Below are 18,422 nucleotides of genomic sequence, written 5' to 3' on the forward strand. Positions count from 1 at the left end.
CAGTGGCACTGAGTTTACGTATTTTACTTGGTGTGGAGCGCGTGAACTAGTTGTGAATAACTAAAATATAAAAATATGATTTTTTTTCCCTACTAAATTGTTTCTTTTTTCTTTTTCCATCTCCTCTGCTGCCACCACATCTCTTCCTTCATTCTCATCCTGATTTTCCTAGAGATGAAATCCACTCTCAATACTGATTTATCCAATGTCATCAATTCACTTCCAATATTAATTATTCAATGTTATAAATATTTGTTAAGAATGGTGGAGGAGCTGTTAAGGTGAATTACACACTCTCTATTTATTTATTACTTCTTAGTAAAGGGTTCAATCAGTGGCAGATCTATTCTATGGGTTATGGGCGAATGAGAACCCATTATATTTAGAGCCAAACACTATTATTTATATATAAAAAACTAGTAATTCATATAAACACATTAAATGAGCACCCAATCTTAGTAGCAATTTTCAGATTAAAAATTATTGAGCACCAACAACTTGAAAATTCTTAATTCGCCGCTGGGTTCAATAGACACATTTTGAACATGCAGTATCCATAGAAAATAGTCGGGTTCTTTGCATTTTGCACCCTTAATGTATGTACACTTTTTGATTTGCACCCCTTTATATCTTTTTATGATTAGGGGGTAAATTATTAAAAAGGAGAATAATGTGCAAATCAAAAAATATTTCATACATTATATCAGAGGTGTAAAATGCAAAGAACTCCAAATTGTACATAGCGACATGTAAAAGCCTTAGACCTTAGGGTGTGTTGGGTATAACGGAAAATATTTTCCGTGGAAAATATTTTCTTGAAAAATAAATAGTAATCTTATTTATTTTTCGATGTTTGGTATGCAAATTAAGGAAAATAACTTCTTAAGAGTATTCGTAAATAATTTAGATACAATAAACATGAACCCATAAACTTTCGAACCAGCAACCTTCCGTACCCACAAATTTCATAAACTTCCGAACAGCTAAACTTTCGAAACTGCGAACTTTCTAACCCGTAAACTTTATAATTTCTAAACTCGTAAACTTTAAAACACAAAAACCTTCGAACTCATAACTTTGAAACTTGTAAAATTTCGAACCTGTAAACCAAAAGATGAAAAAATTAAATTTGAAATTATATAAAAAATATTTTTTTCGTTTTTGTGCGGGGTGGGGGTGCAGTGGGGTGGGTGGTGCAGAAAAACGAAAAAACAGAAATTTAAAATTACAAAAAAAAGAGTAATTTTTAAAAAAAAAATTGTGCGGGGTGGGGCAGTGGGAGTGGGGTTTGGTGGGGTGGGTGGTGCAGAAAAACGAAAAAACAGAAATTTAAAATTACAAAAAAATAAGTAAAAAATATATTTTTTTATGGGGTTAGCAGGGGTGGGTGGTGACGAAAAAAAAACTGAAATTTAAAAGAAAAAAAAACCCTTTTTGGATAGAGAGGGTGGGGTGGGGTTGGGTGGGTGGATGTGGGGTGGATTGGTGAGTGTGGGGAAGGTTGAGAAGGAGTTTTGGAAAATATTTTCCCTTCTCTTGATAAGGAAAATATTTTTCTCCAATTGGACTAAAATGAGTTCGTAAGGAAAATGTTTTCCAAAATATTTAAGCCAACCAAACACGGGAAAATCGAAAAATATTTTTCCTCATATCAAACACACCCTTAGTAGTGGCCGCTTTTGTCGAAACGAAGTTGTCACTGAAAGTTTATTTTATTGTAGTGTCATATTTTAGTTTTATGCTTTCTTGACTTCTTTTACGTTAAAATTAAAGAGTATAAGATCAATCAAATTTATCTGATGTCATTTAGAGTAAAATCTTGAAAATTTGATTATTTCTACACAAATCACAATTTTTTCCTTTGGTGAGGGGGTGGGTGGTGCAAAAAAAATTAAAAAACAGAAATTTAAAAATTATATTAAAAAAAAAGTAAAGAAAAAAACCTTTTTTGTGCGGGGTAGAACACCAAAACAACAACCTCCACGATGGTGAAATTGAAATGGTAGAATGTATTGGGTGTAAAATACAAGTTTTAAGGTTAGCTCAACTCCCATAGTTAAAAACTCTGGAATATCACATTTGCATAGTCATAAAAAGATATGTCTATTGCTCGAATATCATGATGTAAGCCATATGTTCATCAATTAAGAAAGTAAAATACATACTAGAAAAATAGATGAATGAGCACAACGTGGAAAAGTTGTTGAAGCTATCATTAAGTATAAATCTGCCAACTCTTTTGTTGAATATAACATAATTAGAGATTATGAATTATACAAGTCTAGATGTTGTGATACCTTCTAGGAACACAGAAATTGCAGATGTAAGAAGGGTCTATATTTGAGTGAAGGAGAAATTGAAACAAAACTTAGTTAAAATTCCTAATAGAGTACTTATTCTGATTGCTGGACATCATCTACTTCTAATATACTTGTTTAACTACTCAATTTCTTGAGGAAAATTAGAGGTTGAATTGTAAAATTCTAAATTTTGTTTTATGTGTCCTCCGAATGCTAGAGTTTACTTAAAATCTTTATCTCATCTTTGCAGATTTATAATATAATGCACCACTAAATAGGAAATGATCACACTTCTTCTTTTTTCCTTAACAATTGTAATTTGATTTACAGTGTACAGATTTTAAATATTTTTATCCCTGTATATAGAGTCTTTCACATCTCTATTTCATCTAAGAACCAAGTGACTAGCAATCATAGTTTCAACCTTTGCTTTTTCTCCTCATAAATCACTTAGTCAAATCCATGTCGTTATGTCTGTAACAATGGCGAGAGAATTGAACACACACGATTAGTAACCTTTATCGTTGGACAATCGAGTATAAAAAAAATATCCTCCACAACTACAAAAATTTGCCCAATGACAAATATTTCATCATATGTAGAATCTGAAAATTGCACCTTAATTACTATGTCAGAGATGATGGTCGTTAGAGGTTTTATAGTCCCGTTCATTTCAGTTACCACATGTCAAAAAATTATGTTTTGACATAAAGGAAATGCTTATATGTTTACATGTTTCTCTCATCTATCAACTAAACATGATACAAGATATCGAGCTTAAGACATCACTATCCCTCCAAAAAGATGAAAACCGATTAGAATCCCAATTGTTGTGGAATAATACTTCGTGCTACTTCCTCATTATAATCTTGGTAAGGAATCAAAATTATTTGACAAATATGATGTATTATGTCTACAACAATTGGGATTCTTATTGGTTTTCCATTTTTTGGAAGACCAACAATGCCTTAAGCTCGATGTCTCACGTCATGTCTAGTTCACACATTAGTAGACCATGTAAACATGTACATTCCATCTGTTTTGTAGGACCATGTGTCTTTTTCTTCTATGTCAAAACATAACTTTTTGATGATATGGTAGCTGAAATGAGTATGACTATAAAACCTCTAAAAATCACCATTTGTGGCGTAGTAATTAAGGAACAATTTTCAGATTCGATATTGTAATAAATTTTTGTCCTTGGGCAAATTTTCGTCACTGTTAAATATCATTTTTATGCTCGATTCTCCAACAATAAATGTTACTAATTGTATGGTTCAATTTACTCACCATTGTTATAGAGACATGACGAGAGAGATTTGATTGAGTGATCTACGATGAAACCGTAATTGCTAGCTACTTGTTTCTTAGATGAAATATAGATGTAAAGACTTTATATACATATATGAAGAAATTTAAAACCTATGTACTATAAATCAAATAATGATTGTTAAAGGAAAAAAAAGGTAGTGCACATTCATTTTCCTAATTAATTAGTGGTGCATTACATTGTAAATCTACAAAGATGAGGTAAAGTGTGTAAACTCTAATATAAGGATGATACATAAGACAAAAATTAAGAATTTTACAATTCAAAGCGTTAAACAAATCCAACAATCAAAAGTCAAACATACTCTATTAATAAATTTAGCCAAGTTGTATTTTAATTTTTCCTTCTCTCTAATATACACTTTTCTTATATCGACAACTTCTATGTTTCTAGAATGCATCACAACATTTGGATTTATATAATTTACCCAATTCCTAATTTCATCATATTCAACAATAGAGTACAATAAATTATATTCAATTATAGCTTCAGCAAGCTTTCACACTCTGTTCATTGATTTATTTTTGTGGACAATATTTTACCTTCTTGATTAATGAATATTTAACCCATATCATGATATTTAAGCAATGGATGTACCATTTTATGATGATGCAAATCTATATTTGAGAGCTTTTACCTTTGGGAGTTGAACCAAATTTTTAAAAATTGTAACTACACCTATTGTATTCTGCCCTTTCAATTCCATCTTGAGCTTTGCCAATTTTTGTGAAGTTCCACATCTATTTTCCTAATTTGTAATGGATTGTAAATCTGCAACAGGAGTGCTAATTGTGTTGAGTAAACTTTCATTTACCTCTATGTGCTCTTAATAACAAATTTTGCAAAATCATCGACTTTTACTGGTCAAAGATTCTTAATTATATTTAAATATAGAAAATTGTTTTCTTCAAATAAGAATAATAGGCGTGATGTATTAAAGTTTATGAATGTATAATAATCTTCAATTCAAATTTTGGATAATACCAACAGAAGCCTAATGGTGTTTAAATAAAAAATAATTCCTCTTTCTTTTTGCAGTTGAGTCATATTTTTACTTACGTTAGACTTAAGACAGAGGCGGATTTAAGATTTGTAAACTATGGGTGCACTACTAAAAAAAGGAGAAAAGAATACTCTCTGCATACCAATTTAGATGAGGTAGTTTGACAGGCACGTGGTTTAAGAAGAAAAAAAACTTTTAAAACTTGTGATCTTAAAAGTTTTGTGGGACCATGACATTTGTGTGGTTATAAAAGCTTCTTATTAAGGGTGTGTTTGGTATAACGGAAAATATTTTTCGTGAAAAATATTTTCTTGGAAAACAAGTAGTAATCTTACTCATTTTCCGGTGTTTGTTATGCAAATTAAGAAAAATAACTTTTCAAGAGTATTCATAAATAATTTAGATACAATACACATGAAGCCATAAACTTTCAAACCAACAACCTTCCAAACCCACAAATTTCATAAACTTCCGAACCGCTACACTTTCGAACTCGTAAACTTCCAAACACATAAACCTCTGAATTCATAACTTTGGAACTTGTAAAATTACGAACTTCTAAACCGAAAGATGAAAAAACTAAAACTGAAAATATATTAAAAAAATATTTTTATTCCCGAGGGGGGGGGGGGTGGGGGTGGGTGGTGCAGAAAAACGAAAAAATAGAAATTTGAAAATTACAATTTTTTTTGTGCGGGGTGGGGTGGATGATGCAGAAAAACGAAAAAACAAAAATTTGAAATTATAAAAAAAAAAAAAGTAAAAAAAATAATATTTTTGCGCGCGGGGGAGGGGGTAGCAGGGTGGGTGGTGACGGAAAAAAAAATTGAAATTTGAAAAAAAAAAAAAATCTTTTTGGAGAGAGGGTGGGTGAATGTGGGGGTGTGGGGTGAGTTGGTGAGGGTGGGGAATAGGGTAGGGAAGGTTGAGAAGGAGTTTTGGAAAATATTTTTCTTTTCTCTTAATAAATAAAATATTTTTCCCCAATTGGAGGAAAATGAGTTCATAAGGAAAATGTTTTACAAAATATTTAAACCAACCAAACATGAGAAAATTGAAAAATATTTTTCGGAAAATGTTTTCCTTCATACCAAACACACCCTAAGAGTAAAATGGGTAAAATGAAGAGTTTAAAGTTGAATTATTTCCAAATTTAGAAGTGTGTCATTTATTTTGGAACAGACTAAAAAGGAAAGTACTTCATCTAATTTGAAACGGAGGAAGTACCAATTAGGAATTGATTTATATTCCCTGGGATAAATAACTCATCATTCAACCAAGTGCATTATTCAATCTTTTCATAACATGTGGCCAACATATAATATTAGATCAATTTTATAAAATATTGACGTAAAATACCTAGTTTGATAGAAAGATCATGGATTCATGTGCACCATAAATATATACTTATAACCTAAATCCGCCTCTGGATATATTAGCATCAAATTACCATCTCTAATAACCAAATCTTCAAAAGTAAATGCATCTAAATCTAATTAAAGCAACAACAAAAAGGGGGGAAATTGTGGTTTGTGTAGAAATAGTTAAAGTTTCAAAATTGTATAATGAATGACATATAAAAGTTTAACTGGTCTGATACTCTTTAATTTTAACGCAAAAGAAGTCAAGAGTACATAAAACTAAAATAGATATACTACAATTTTGTGAAGTATTTTCAAACTTTTGATGATGACTTAAATTTTACCTTTTTTGGTTATACCGACTCAGGTTACCTCCATACTATCTTCGCGTCTGCTATTTGTGTCATCCATTATTCTTCCTAACTTTCTGTAATGAAATAAACAGGAAAATAACCAAAAAGAAATCTTAGAGGTAACGAAACTACATGGACACATAATTCATGAATGGAGTTAATCCAAAAACTAAGTATCTAAAATGAAATAACTAAAATATGTCTGAAATTCGAAACACAATAAAATCCTTAGATTAGATTATCTCGAGATATTATCGTACACTTTATTTTTAATACTGGATTACAATATAGCAAAATGGCATGCTTTAATTTTTATTCTTAACATATAATTCTAGCTTTAAAAAATCAGAAAGCTTCAAATTCACTATTTTCATCACACATACAAAAATTCATATTTCAAAAATTTGTATATACAAAATTATATAATTCTTCAGCAAACACAATAGATGGGATAAATTAATCCCATAAAATAAAATTCCCACATCTTTTTGGATCCATAACAAAATAATAAAATTAATAACAAAACAAAAGCACAGAACAATAAAATTAAGAAGAAAAACAAAAAGAAAACTCACCTGTTCAGAACTGAACTTGGAGAATAGAGATAACAACGGTGGAGAGTAAATTCCTTGGATGGTACTCAACTTATGAAAAAAGTTATTTTTATGTCTTTTAGAATAGCAGACATAAATACCACATATTGACATGTTATATAATAAAACTCATTTAACCAATGAATTTGTTCCCCGTCTAATCTACCCAATAAAAATGAGTGGCTTAGATGGGGAAAAAAGTCACTGGTTAAATGTATTCTATTATTAATAAATAAGGGGTTTTAATATGAAATGGCATATGTAATACATTATTTATTTTGTGCGTCAAAAGACAATAGTTGGGTGACTTTTTTTGTTTTAAAAGAAACAAAAGTGACTTTGATAGGATATTTTTGTAAGTTTGGTGATTATCTAAGGAAATTATTCATTACTTAACTAGTTAATTTGTCGGCTCTTTGCATGGCAGTAAAAAATGTTGAATTTACTGACCGGTCTTTTATAATAGAGAAACATTAAAATATCTTTAAAATAAATTTTTTTAATATTCCCTTTAATCTCCAAATTATAAAATATTAATTAATGTAGGTGAAACGTTTTTTAATTGTTTTGGGAAAAAAAGCATGTAAACAAAATATCAATAATTTTGATCAATCTTTATGTGTATGTGCATAAATTATTTAAGTAAAATTAATCCAAATAGTTACTTTATGTACATAATCATATATAATAAGTGTATAATTTTTATATACTGACTATAAAAAGTAAATAATAAATACGACATGCTATAATTTGTTTAAAGATTCCTAAATTTAGAAACATAGTTTTTTACTTTCTACACTTGATTTGTGTAAACAAGTAGTATTAGTTATATAGAATGAATTTTATTTTTTTTAAAAGCACAAAACTGGATTCATTGCCCCCAAATTCACTAATCAAAATTGCATGTAGCTTATCTTTTTCCCTTTGTTTTGACTTCCGTTACCAGCCACCCTTCTACCTTAAAAGAATTTTCTTTCATCCTCAAAATCATTAAATTATTCAAAATTTGCGAAAATCCCCGAAAATTCCACCCATTTCTTTTTTAACGTTTCTCCTATGCATAAATTCATTGCAAACATAAAAAATGGAGGAAGAAAATCCACAAGAGATGAAGCTTCAAGCTGAAAACATTTTCACATAAGAATCATTAAAGAAGAAATAAAAATAACATAGCCAAAAACAAAAGACAGCAAGAAAAAAAAAAGAATATGAAAAAATGAGAGTGAAAAGAAATATGAAATTAGAAGACAAACTTATATTTTTTTCAGCACATGAACTGAAAAATTGACACAAATAAAGATGAATTTATAGATGAGAATAGGAGAAGTTAGGGGAGGTGAAAAGATTTGTAACTGATATGAAATAATTGTAATGTTTAATGAATAGTCATGCACCTTGGGGGTTTTAATATCGCATATTAATGATTGTACTGATATGAAATTATGATGTTTAATGAAGAATCATGTATTTTGGATTTCTTAATATAGCACATAAATGAAAGAAATAGGTGGAAAAGACAAAAGTATTTAGGAAAAAAGATATGGTTTTCTTGGCTTTAGATAGTGCCATTATTCACGGATTTTATATGGTTATGCACATATTCTACATGGATTATACATATATAAATATTATATATCCGTCAATTATTTTTAATTTAAACGATTAGGGTGAGAGAAAGAATAATTGGCCCTTTTTTTTTTTTTTTTTTTGCTTTCCACCCGGTGTGCGATAATCAGATTTGTGTGAAGTTCTATATACATTGTTTTCTACGTTTTGCAGTGTATCCTTAGTGTTTGCCGAATGTATTTGTGTATAATAAGTGTATAAACTATTTATACAATGTATGAAAAATTATATATACGCTGTAAACCAATTGATAATGAGTATATGAATATACAGTGGATGCTTCGCCTTCTATTTCTTCTTCTTATTTTTCTTCTTCTGTGATGTGGGTATTTATGTTTACGCAATTTCTGTCTTTTCCTTTTATTTTATATAGATTGGCTCAATCAATATTTCAGATTTGTATAACAGATAAAAAGGTGATTTTTGTCTGAAAAATTCCCTATTTCTCTTTTATAGTAAATCATCGATTTGTGCTGAAATTAGAATAATATTTTGGGATTATTCTATAAATTTCTTATTTCTCTTGCCAGAATTTTTTATCTCTATTCACGGAGTAAGCCCTAATCAACCTCCTACTAGATCAAATTATAGGTCATACCAATGACAATAACCTTCAAAACGAAGATGATATCAACAATAAAGGTAATTCTTACAAAAAGGAAATCAATTTTAAGTTCATTAGTTCCAAAGAAGTAGATGTAATTTGTTACTTATATTTGTCAATCGCCGTAAATTTTAAATTCCTTTTTAATCTGATTGTGATTGCCTTGATAAATTATGGACACTTCATTGTTGTGACCTGTAACGATCCGCCCGGTCATTTTGAAAGTTGTAGCCATGTTCCTTCATTTACTGTTCATTCCCTGCTTAATTGTTGTTATGTGACTTGCCGAGGCAGTTGGTTGGGGTCCGAAGAAGTTTCGAAATGAGATGAGACACTTAGTCTCAAGGGTTGAAAGCTTAAGTTGAAAAGGTTGACCGGATGTTGACTTATGTGTAAACGACTTCGGAATGGATGGTTCTGTTAGCTCTATTGGGTGATTTTGGACTTAGGAGTGTGTCCAGACTGTGCATTGGAGGTCAGTAGTTGAATTAGGATTGAAATGACGAAAGTTAAAAATTTAGAAGTTTGACCGAGAGTGGACTTTGTTGTTACCTGACTCGGATTGGGGTTCCGGGAGTTAGAGTAAGTCCGTGGTGTCATTTGTGACTTATGTGCAAAATTTGAGGTCAATCGGATATGATTTTGATAGGTTTCGGTATCGAATGTAGAAGTTTAAAGTTCAAAAGCGCATTAGACTTGAATCGAGGCACAATTCGTGGTTTTAGCGATGTTTGATGTGATTTGAAGGCTCGACTAAGTTCGTATCGTATTTTAGGATTGGTTGGTATATTTGGTTGAGATCCCTGGGCCTGCAGTAGAGTTCTAACAATTATCGAATTGAATTTGGAGTTTGAGAGACTGCTGAAGCACCAGGTCTGGTGCAATTGCACATGCAAAGGTTTTCATCGCAGGTGCGAAGCCGCATGTGTGCACTAGCCATCGCAGAAGCGGCTAGGAGTTGAGCGTGCAGGGATCGCAGGTGCGAGGAAATTGCCGCACCTGCGTGGCTGCAGATGCGGCGACTGGAGCGCATAAGCGGAATTGGATTGAGGGTTGTGGAGTGCAGACGCGGAAGGAGTTTCGCAGGTGCGGGAGCGGAAGGATTTTAGTAGGTGCGGACTCGCACGTGAAGGATCGCAGAAGCGGAGGCAGTGGAGCCTTGGCAAACCGCAGAAGCGGGAGATTTCTCGCACCCACGAGACCGCAGGTGCGACTGTCATGACCTAAACTAACCTTTGTCGTGATGGCGCCTATCGTGGAACTAGGCAAGCCGACTCATTTCCAAAACAAACCGATATTTTCATTTCAAAGATGATTTCAAAGTTATTTAACATAAAACCTCCATTTAAAGAGTTCAAATCAAAGAAAACAGAAGTGCGGAAAAGAAAAGCCCGACATCGGGGTGTCACTAGTCATGAGTATCTACTACAATCTGTCTAACAATATCAAGGCTAACTCATCCTGAAAAATAGCTAAATACAACTAGAGGAAGATAAGAAGGAGAAGAGCAGGGGCTGTTATCGCCAAACAACTACCTTGCTATCTCCAAGAAAAATCTGCAACTAGAACACTAAATAACCACTACCGTGTCCAACTACACCTGAATCTGCACACAAGGTGCAGGGAGTAACGTGAGTACGCCACCTCAGTAAGTAACAACAATAAATAAAGACTGAGCAGTAGTGACGAGCAATAAAGCATATAACGTTCATATCATGAAATCTCAGTAAAATACAACATGCTTTAAAATTCACTGTTTGAATCAAATCATCTCGTTTAAACCCGGTTCCAGTAAAAATTATTTAAAGATATTTTTCCAACAGTTTTTCAAATAAAGGCTCAATGCAAAGGTGAGCAAAAATGATGCAATCATAAACAACCCCTCGGGCAAAATATCACTCATAGACAGCCCCTCGGGCAAACCTCACAGTCACTCGTGCCACTCGGGCATATCTCACAATCACTCTTGCCTCCTAGTCACTCAGCACTCGGCACTCGCACTCAGTAGGTACCTGCGCTCACTGGGGGTGTGTACAGACTCCGGAGGGGCTCCTTCAGCCCAATCGCTATAATCTGCATGGACAACTACCGTGCTGCACGGACAACTCACGTGCTATAATAATAAAGTATGCTGCAGGCGGGCAGCCCCGATCCACACTCATCCTCACAATCAGGCCCTCGGCCTCACTCAGTCATAAATATGCTGCAGGCGGGCAGCCCCGATCCACACTCATCCTCACAAATCAGGCCCTCGGCCTCACTCAGTCATAAACCTCTCAAGCCACTCGGGCATTTAAGTAAAACAGGGCATTCGGCCCAAAACATTTATATGCATCAAAATAGAGTCATAAAACTAAGTTATGCGGTAAACAAGTATAAACATGACTGAGTATAGATTTTCAATCGAAAACAATGAGAGGATGGTAAGAAACATCCCCTAAGGGTCCAAACAGCATTGGCGCAAGGCCCAAACAAGGCATTCAGCCCAATTTACAGAAATTCTTTCTAAAACATATAAGTATCAAATGGTTTCAACAAAGTATGCAACTTTACAGTTGCTACAGGATAGACCAAGTCACAAATCCCCAACAGTGCACGCCCACACGCCCGTCACCTAGCATGTGCTTCACTTCAAAATAGTAGAATGATACAAAATCCGAAGTTTCATACCCTCAGGACTAGATTTACAATCGTTACTTACCTCAAACCGCAAAATTCTTATTCTGCAATGTCCTTTCCTCGTGAATTGGTCTCCAAACGCCTCGAATCTGGTCATAAATAATTCGCTTTAGTCAATAAAATTCATTGGAATTAATTCCACAAGATAATAATGATTTTTCATAAAAATCCGAAAATTAGCTCAAAAATCGCCTGTGGGGACCACGTCTCGGAACTCGACAAAAGTTATAAAATTCGGAAACCCATTCAACCACGAGTCTAACCATACCAATTTTATAAAAATCCGACCCCAACTCGACACTCAAATCTTCATTTTAAACCAAGAGGGTTTTCAAATATTTTCCCAACTCAATTCACCAATTTAAATGATAAAAACAACTATGGATTCGGGTAATTTAACCAATATTGAGTTAAGAACATTTATCCCGTTGTTTCCTCTGAAAATCACCCAAAATCGCCTCAATTGCGAGCTCCAAATCTCCAAAAACTGAAAATGGGACGAAGTCCCATTTTCAGAACTTAAACTTACTGCCCATACTTTTCTTCTTCGCGAACGCGGTCAGTGCCTCGCGTTCGCGAAGCACAAAATAACTTCCGTCCAAATTCCTCCATCGCGAATGCGACATCACCCTCACATTCGCGAAGCACAAAATGCCTTTGCCTCAATGCCTTCTACGCAAACGCGTTCAACCCATCGCAAACGCGATGCTTCGTTTCCCCCTCACTACGCGAATGCGTAGATCAATTGCCTAGGGGTCTTCAGCTGCTTCCTCTCTTCTTCGCGAACGCGTAACACCTCTCGCAATCGCGATGCACACTCAGTACACCCTTCGTGAACGCGTGCTTCTCTTCGTGAACGCGAAGAGCAAATATTGCCAGTCTCCCAGTTCCTCTTCGCGAACGCGATGAAGGAAACCAGATGGTGTATCAGAAAAATTCCAGCAGAGTTCCAAGTCCAAAATCCAACCCCCATCCGAAACTCACCCGAGCCCCTCAGGACCTCAACCAAATATACCAACAAGTCCTAAAATATCATACGGACTTAGTTGAACCCTCAAATCACCTCAAACAACGCTAAAACCATGAATTACACCCCAATTCAAGCCTAATGAACTTTGAAATTTCTAATTTCTACAAACGACTCCGGAACCTATCAAATCACGTTTGATTGACCTCAAATTTTGCACACAAGTCATAAATGACATAACAGAGGTATTCCAATTTTCAGAATCGGATTCTGACCCCGATATTAAAAAGTCAACCCCCCGGTCAAACTTTGCAAAAATTAAACTTTCGGCATTTCAAGCCTAATTCCTCTATGGACTTCCAAATAATATTTCGGACATGCTCCTAAACCCAAAATCACCATACGGAGCTATTGGAATCATAAATATTCAAATCCGAGGTCGTTTACATATAGGTCCATATCCGGTCCACTTTTCTAACTTAAAATTTTCAATTATGACACTAAGCGTCTCATTTCACTCCGAGTTCCTTCTGGACCCGAACCAACTAACTCGATATAACATAATATAGCTGAATAACAAAAAAAAAAGTAGAAATGGGGAAAACGGGGCTATAACTCTCGAAACGACCGGTCGGGTCGTTACATCCTCCCTCTCTTAAACATTTGTTCGTCCTCGAACGGCTCTAGAAACATACATGGGGTCTCGAATAGGCGTGGATATCTGCCCCACATCTCCCGCTCGGTCTCCCAGGTGGCCTCCTCCATAGGCTGACCTCTCCATTGCACCTTCACTGAAGCTATATCCTTTGACCTCAACCTTTGAACCAACCGATCCAAAATAACCATCGACTCCACATCATAAGTCATATCACCCTCCAACTGAACCGTGCTGAAATCCAAAACATAGGACGGATCTCCAATATACTTCCGGAGCATGGAAACATGAAACTCTGGATGCACACTCGACAAGCTGGGTGGCAAGGCAAGCTTATAAGCCACCTCCCCTATTCTCTAAAGCACCTCAAAAGGCCCAATAAACCGAGGGCTCAACTTGCCCCTCTTCCCAAACCTCGTAGCACCCTTCATGGGTGATACCTTCAGCAAAACCTTCTCCCCAACCATAAAAGACACATCTCGGACCTTCCTATCCGCATAGCTCTTTGCCTAGACTGCGCCGTGCGAAGCTGCTCCTGAATCAATTTCACCTTATCTAATGCGTCCTGGACCAAGTCTGTACCTAAGAGCCTAACCTCACCCTGCTCAAACCATCCAACCAGAGATCTATACCTCCTCCCATATAAAGCCTCGTACGGAGCCATTTGAATACTCGACTGATAACTGTTGTTATATGCAAACTCCGCGAGTGGCAGACACTGGTTCCATGAACCCCTAAAGTCAATGACACACGCAACTTGTCCTCCAATATCTGAATAGTGCGCTCGGACTGCCCGTCCGTCTGAGGGTGAAAAGTTGTGCTCAACCCAACCTGAGTACCCAACTCTCGCTGCACGGCCCTCCAAAACTGCGATGTGAACTGAGTACCCCTATCTGAAATGATGGAAACTGGGACACCATGCAGGCGTACGATCTCTCGGATGTAAATCTCAGCCAACCGCTCTGAAGAGTAAGTAGTATCAACTGGAATGAAATGCGCAGACTTGGTCAGTCGATCCACAATAACCCAAATAGCATCGAACTTCCTCGAAGTCTATGGGAGCCCAACTACAAAGTCCATAGTGATCCGCTCCCACTTCCGCTCTGGGGTCTATAATCTCTGAAGCAAGCCACCCGGTCTCTGATGCTCATACTTACCCTGCTGATAGTTTAGACACCGAGCCACAAACCGAACTATATCCTTCTTCATCCGCCTCCATCAATAGTGCTGCCTCAAATCCTGGTACATCTTCGCGGCACCCGGATGGATGGAATACCGCGAGCTATGGGCCTCTTCAAGTATCAACTCTCGAAGCCCATATACATTAGGCACACATATCCATCCCTGCATTCTAAGCATGCCATCATCACCAATAGTTACATCCCTAGCATCACCTCTCCGAACCCTGTCCTGAAGAACGAGCAAGTAGGGGTCATCATACTGACGCTCCCTGATACGGTCATAAAGAGAAGAACTGGAGACCACATAAGCCAATACCCGACTAGGCTCCGAAATATCCAATCTGACAAGCTGGCCCGCTAAGGCCTGAACATCCAATGCCAAAGGTCTCTCTACTGCTGGAAGATATGCTAAACTCCCCAAGCTCTCTGCCCGATGACTCAAAGCATCGGCCACCACATTGGCCTTCCCCGGATGGTACAAAATAATGATATCATAGTCCTTAAGAAGCTCCAACCATCTCAGCTGACGCAAATTAAGATCCTTCTGCTTTTACAGATACTGCAGATTCTGGTGATCAGTATAGATCTCACAATGAACCCCATACAAATAATGACGCCAAATCTTCAAGGCATGAGCAATGGCTGCTAACTCATGATCATGGACAGGATAGTTCTTCTCATGGGTCTTCAACTGGCGCGAGGCATAGGCGATCACCCTACCCTCCTACATCAAAACACAACCAATGCCTATCCTCGAGGCATCATAATACACAGTGTAAGAACCTGAAGCTGATGGCAGAACCAACACTGGAGTTGTGGTCAAAGCAGTCTTGAGCTTCCGAAAGCTCTCCTCACACTCATCCGACCACTTGAATGGAGCACCCTTTTGGGTCAATTTGGTAAAGGGCGATGCAATAGATGAAAATCCCTCCACAAAGCGACGATAGTAACCTGCGAAACCAAGAAAGCTCCTAATCTCCGTGGCTGAGGACGGGTTAGGCCAACTCTGCACCACCTCTATCTTCTTTGGATCCACTTGAATACCCTCGTTGGACACCACGTGCCCCAGGAATGCTACTGAACTAAGCCAAAACTCACATTTGGAGAACTTTGCATAAAGCTTCTCCTCCCTCAATCTCTGTAATACAATCCTCAGATGCTGAGCATGCTCTTCCTGGCTACGAGAGTACACCAAGATGTCATCAATGAATACAATAACGAATGAGTCCAAATAGGGCTGGAATACACTGTTCATCAAATGCATGAACGCTGCTGGGGCATTGGTCAGCCCAAAAGACATCACCAAGAACTCATAATGGCCATATCGGGTCTTGAAAGCTATTTTAAGAATATCTGAATCCCGAATCTTCAGCTGGTGATAACCGGACCTCAAATCAATCTTGGAGAACACCCTCGCTCCCTGAAGCTGGTCAAATAAATCATCAATGCAAGGCAAAGGATACTTATTCTTGACTGTGACCTTGTTCAACTGCCTGTAATTAATACGTATTCTCATGGAACCATCCTTTTTCTTTACAAATAGAACCGGTGCACCCCAAGGTGACACACTAGGCCGAATAAACCCCTTATCAAGGAGTTCCTGAAGCCGTTCTTTCAATTCCTTCAACTCCGCTGGTGCCATACGATACGGTGGAATAGAAATGGGCTGAGTGCCCGGCACCAAATCAATACCAAAGTCAATATCCCTATTAGGCGGCATGCCCGGCAGGTCTGCAGGAAATACATCCGGAAAATAACGTACCACCGGAACAGAATCAATGACAGGAGTCTCTGCACTAACATCCCTCATAAAAGCCAAATAAGATAGGCAACTCTTCTCAACCATGCGCTGAGCCTTCAAATATGAAATCACCCTACTTGGTATATAATCTACAGAACCGATCCACTCAACCCTCGAAATTCCAGGCATAGCCATCATCACCGTCTTAGCGTGACAATCTAGAACAGCATGACATGGAGATAACCAATCCATACCCGATATCACATCAAAGTCAACCATACTGAGTAACAATAGATCCACTCGAGTCTCTAGACCCCCAATAGTCACCACACATGACCGATATATGCGGTCCACAATAATAGTATCACCCACAGAAGTAGATACATGTATAGATGAAACTAAGGACTCACGGGTCATATATAGAAAATGAGCGAAATACGAGGAAACATATGAATACGTGGAACCAGGGTCAAATAATACCGAGGCATCTCTGTGACAAACTGAGACAATACTTGTAATCACAACATCTGAAGCAATAGCATTTGGTCTAGCAGGGAGAGCATACAAATGGGCTTGACCACCCCCTGATCTGCCTCCCCCTCTAGGGCGACCCCGAGCTGACTGACCTCCACCTCGAGCTGACTGGGCGGGTGGTTAGGTAACTGGTGCTATAGTCGAAGGCTGACTCCTCTGCTGAGATAGACCTCTATAACGACGAGGACACTGCCTCCACATATGCCCAAGCTCCCCACACTAAAAATAACTCCATAGTGCTGGCGGCAGAAACTGAAGGGAACCCCTAGCACCGTGATGACTGGTAGAAGAACCTGGTATGGAAGAGCCCTGAACAGGGGGAGCACGGGGCGAACTCTGAACTGGAAGGGCACTAAGTGATGAGTGGCCCTGATGAGAACTGTGAGAACCATGGCTAGATAATGCACCCTGATGAAATGGCCGAGCTGACTGAGCCTGCCTGAAATGACGACCTCTACCGTGCTGGAACTGACCCCCAAAAGAAGCACCGCTGAATCCACCCTGACTATGAGGCCTCTTGGCCTCCCTCTCAACCCTCTCCTGACCGCGAACCATCTCAATCTGCCGAGCAATGTCGACAAACTCATCAAAGGTAGCACCCGAAACCCGCTCCCTGGACATGAGCAACTGTAGCTGATAAGTGAGGCCATCAATAAACCTCATGATCCTCTCTCTGTCCGTGGGAACCAACCAGATAGCATGACGGGCCAACTCGGAGAATCGCATCTCATACTGTGTCACAGATATATCACCCTGGGGAAGCCGCTCAAACTGTCTGCGCAGCTCCTCTCTGCGAGATCTAGGCACAAACTTCTCCAAAAATACCACGGAGAACTTCTGCCAAGTAAGGGGTGCTGCGCCAATAGGCCTACGCCTCTCGTAAGTCTCCCACCATCTGAGTGCATCCCCAAAAAACTGAAAGGTAGTGAATGAGACCCCACAAGTCTCCAAAATACCAGCAGTACGGAGTATCCTCTGACACCTATCCAAAAGGTCCTGAGCATCCTCTCTCTGTGTGCCACTGAAAGGTGGTGGCTGAAATCTCCCAACCCTCTCCAACCTACGCTGATCATCCTCAGGTATAGCAGGAACCACATAATCCTGAGCAACAGCAATAGGCTGGGCTGGTGGTGCCTCTGCTGTCTGAAGTCCCTGAATAACCCATTCGGTTGTGCGAGCGACGGGAGTCTGAGTGCCTCCCCTGTCCAGAGAAGTGGCTGTGGCCGTCGAAATAGAGACCGCCTGAGCAAGGCCTGTACACGCTGTTAGAATCTGAGCTAGGGCCTCCTGAAGGCCTAGAATCAAAATAGGCATAGGTGGTGCCAGAGCTGGTGCATCAACAACTGGAACTTGGTCCTGATCTAGAACAACCGGTGGATCTGTAGGTACTACCCCAGCTGCTATATGGGCTATACCTCTGCCCCTACAATGGCCTCTAACGCGGCGTCGGTCTCTCGCTGCCCTGCCTGGTGGTACTGGTGGCTGGCCCTCCTGA

The 18,422-nt window shown here is 37.9% G+C and overlaps 1 long non-coding RNA gene across 1 annotated transcript; it reads right to left on the bottom strand.

The window, feature by feature from the left end:
- Nucleotides 1-865: 865 nt before the first annotated feature.
- Nucleotides 866-7,075, bottom strand: LOC138900954 (uncharacterized). The gene is made up of 3 exons (XR_011412345.1): nt 6,923-7,075; nt 6,339-6,421; nt 866-1,100 (listed from the first exon to the last, which is right to left on the bottom strand). It is a non-coding gene; the product is annotated as an uncharacterized lncRNA (long non-coding RNA).
- Between the last annotated feature and the right edge of the window lie 11,347 nt (nt 7,076-18,422).

This window comes from Nicotiana tomentosiformis, chromosome 11, assembly GCF_000390325.3.
Source record: "Nicotiana tomentosiformis chromosome 11, ASM39032v3, whole genome shotgun sequence".
Lineage (NCBI taxonomy): Eukaryota > Viridiplantae > Streptophyta > Magnoliopsida > Solanales > Solanaceae > Nicotiana > Nicotiana tomentosiformis.